The sequence below is a fragment of the Anomaloglossus baeobatrachus genome, chromosome 2 (assembly GCF_048569485.1).
Source record: "Anomaloglossus baeobatrachus isolate aAnoBae1 chromosome 2, aAnoBae1.hap1, whole genome shotgun sequence".
In the NCBI taxonomy this organism is placed as follows: Eukaryota; Metazoa; Chordata; class Amphibia; order Anura; family Aromobatidae; genus Anomaloglossus; species Anomaloglossus baeobatrachus.
The window spans coordinates 768,735,186-768,738,819 of NC_134354.1; the positions used below are offsets into that span (position 1 = coordinate 768,735,186).

Here is a 3,634-nt window from a genome sequence, read left to right on the forward strand (position 1 = left end):
AGGAGCCGGGCTCCCTGCACACCTAACCAACGTAAACATCGGGTAACTAAGATAAGTGGTTACCCGATATTTACCTTGGTTACGAGTGTCCGCAGCTCTCAGGTGGGAGAGACAGAGAGAGAAGAGGAGAGAGACTGATCACGTGAGGCTGGTTTCTGGGCATGCTCAGTAGAGCAAGCAGGATCCTGCCTATCGGCACGCCAGCGTTCACCTGCGTTTGCGTGCTGTTTAGTCAGGATCCAGCAATTTGCAGAAGTTGGACGCAGCTCAAAAACGCTACAAGTAGCGTTTTTGAAAGATGTTAAAAAACTGCAAGTCGCTGGATCCTTACTATAACGCACGCAAACGCAGGTGAACGCATGCTAACGCGAGTCCATTGCAAATGCATTGAAATGAAAACGCATTTGTACTGGATCTGTTTTTGCGTTAAAAAAACGTTCAGAACGCATGTTAAAAAAACGTAGTGTGAAAACAGCCTAAGGCTGGTTTCACACTACGTCTTTTTAACATCCGTTGAAAACGTTTTTTTAGCGGAAGTACGGATCCTGCTTTTACAGCAAATAACGTATGCAAACGCATCTGTTATTTTGCAGGATCCTGCACTGGATGTTTAGGGGCGGGCATTGGACTCATGTGATCGGGAGTGAGGGGAACTAGACTGGGAGCCGGCTTCTGACAGCTGCAGACGCTGGTAACCAAGGTAAACATCGGCCTTGGATACCCGATATTTATCTTGGTTACGAGTGTCTGCAGCTGCTAGGAGCAGGGCTGCCTGCACGCGTAACCAACGTAAACATCGGGTAACTAAGAGAAGTGGTTACGCGATATTTACCTTGGTTACGAGTGTCCGCAGCTCTCAGGTGGGAGAGAGGAAGGGGAGGAAGGGGGAAAGACAGAGATAGAGACAGAGAGGGAGAGGGAGGGAGGAGGAGAGAGAGACAGATCACGCGAGACTGGTTCTGGGCATGCTCAGTACTTTCTGGGCATGCTCAGTACAAAAGCAGGATCCTGTCTATCAGCACGCCAGCGTTCACCTGCGTTCGCGTGCGTTATAGTGCGGATCCGGTGACTTGCAGTATTTTGACGCAGCTCAAAAACGCTACAAGTAGCGTTTTTGAAACATGTTAAAAAACTGCAAGTCACCGGATCCGCACTATAACGCACGCAAACGCAGGTGAACGCAGGTGGACGCGAGTCCATTGTAAATGCATTGAAATGAAAACGCATTTGCACTGGATCCGTACTTCCGCTAAAATAACGTTTTCAACGGATGTTAAAAAGACGTAGTGTGAAACCAGCCTTACTGGCAAAATGCAGGTGCAAACCATAAAGAATTATATGCTGATTATTTTTCCTATACTTCAAACGAAAAAAGGGCAATGTGTGCCATGCTGAGCTGTCATAGACTTCGCTGTAGAAACGACATAGGCAGTTGCTATTACACAGCATAACAATAATTCCATAGCAGCCTCTCCAGCATGGTTTCAGAGCTGACACTTACACTATTTTTCTTACCAAGTTAAAAATGGAGACAACCACTCAGCCTGTGATCTCTCCCTCCACCCTCTCTGTAACAGAAGGAGAACGATCATCACCAGTAATCAGCCCCTGCAATGCAGCAGTACCGAGAGCTCACTTCACGCTCGGGAGAGATCACTGCAGCTCCTCCTCGTGGTTGGGGAGTTTGGACACTTTAGAGCACATTTCTCAAGTTACAAACTATAGAAATGATCCCTGAAAGTATAGTCTTAATCTGTAACCTGCCGTCTCCACACTCCACACCCTGCACACTATCACTGTACATTATGGAGATACATTTTGTGTTCCTGCCCATCAGCACACTGGCTGGCCCAGACCTCACTGCTGATCATCGCGCCGGCTATTATTTTAAAATACGTGAATTATTCAATAATTTTGCTCGCACAAGGTACCAGAAACCGCTTCATGAAAATCTGCATATGACCCGCCCACTGACCAATCAGCGTGCCGTTTTGGAGCAGATACAGCATGAAGACGGACTGGCAGAAACATGTGGAGGTGTTACGTCATAATAAGGCGGCCGAGGTTAGTGTCGGCAGCGGCGCACGTTTAGTGACGTCACGACGATATAACTTGTGTAGAGTCTGGCCGTTATGTGACGTCTGCTGGAGGCGGCGCTGCCCGCTCGTCAGCCGGTGATAACGCCGCCGTCCGCACTGTGATGTGTGTGCGGCATTGGGTCGGAGCCGCTTCTTCCTAATATTGCGCCTGTATCCACACCTTGTCTGTAACTGGTGAACTGTGTTGATAAAAATGGATGAATTTTACAGAAACTCCATCCGTCTGCATTGTTTCTTTTCTAATGACCCGGAGGTGAAGCCTGTAACCCCGGGCTCTCTTCAGCTTGCCATACAGCAGTGCCACACACACACACACACACACACACACACACACACACACACACACACACTGTATATACGCGCACACACACACTGTATATACGCGCACACACACACACACACTGTATATACGCGCACACACACACACACACTGTATATACGCGCACACACACACTGTATATACGCGCACACACACTTTCTTCCCCTGGCTGTGCAGAGCTGCTGCTGTCTCTGTGATTTCTCTCAGTACTCACCACGCACAGCGTTTAAATTCTCCGCCATGTTGCGCGGGACAGATAGAGGACTCTGGAATGCAGTCTTTATTCTGATTGGCTAGACAGACCCGGCGCGGGCCGCATGGTGAGGCTGGGATTGGCTGAGTGCGCAGTGATGTCAGTAACTAGGGCGGAACCTAAAATTGCGCGCCATTTCACACGATTGAGAAGCAGTGGGCGAGTGAGGTAATATTCAACCACAAGAGGACGAACTGCAATAAGTGTGCGCTGCGACGGCCATTTTACTGTGGTGAGATGTATGCGTTTGAGTATGTAATGGTCTACGATATCATGGCCGACTCTGAAGACATTTCATGAATGAAAGATTACGTATTTATTACCTTCTAGTATTGTAAATGAGAGGTAAATCACAGAGTTTGTCAGATTGTAGTCTGCCAGTCTAGTGGAACTTAATGGTGCCGGATTTTGAGAAGTCCAGTAAGTGGTTTATGGTCTTTGTAGGAAATAAGTAACTCTGGGTCTGGAGGTTCATTAACCCTACAGAGGCTGGTCAATGTTATTAGATGGAAGAAAAATCACAGATGTCAGGTATAATCCGCCTGTGGAGTCAGACCTGCACTGCAGCTTCAACTGTAGAAAATCCTCCCTGTGACATCACCAGAGTCTGCGGCTCAAAAGCAAGTGCTCCTGTCTGTTATACAGGTCAACATTACCAAATCCCCCCTATACCCTTCAGTACAGGCAGTGACTCAATGGTAGAGCTGCTGCCAGTACTAGTCCTGGGGAAACCAGAGAAGAGGAGAATTTAAGTTGCTGTGGGCTCGGAGGAGGGGGTGTCGTGGCTCAGGAGGGTCAGTGGATAGAGGGTCGGAGATGCTGCCGGCTCTGAGGAGGGGGAGTCGCGGCTCAGGAGGGTCACAGGAGGCAGGGTCGGGGATGCTGCGGGCTGAGAGGAGGGGGTGTCGCAGCTCAGGAGGGTCGGTGATGCTGCATGCTCGGAGGATGGGGTGTCGCGGCTCA

General features: G+C 49.1%; 1 non-coding gene across 1 annotated transcript; it reads right to left on the minus strand.

The window, feature by feature from the left end:
- Positions 1 to 1,534: 1,534 nt before the first annotated feature.
- LOC142292782 (small nucleolar RNA U3) lies at positions 1,535 to 1,750 on the minus strand. The gene has a single exon (XR_012750815.1). It is a non-coding gene; the product is annotated as a small nucleolar RNA U3 (small nucleolar RNA).
- Between the last annotated feature and the right edge of the window lie 1,884 nt (positions 1,751 to 3,634).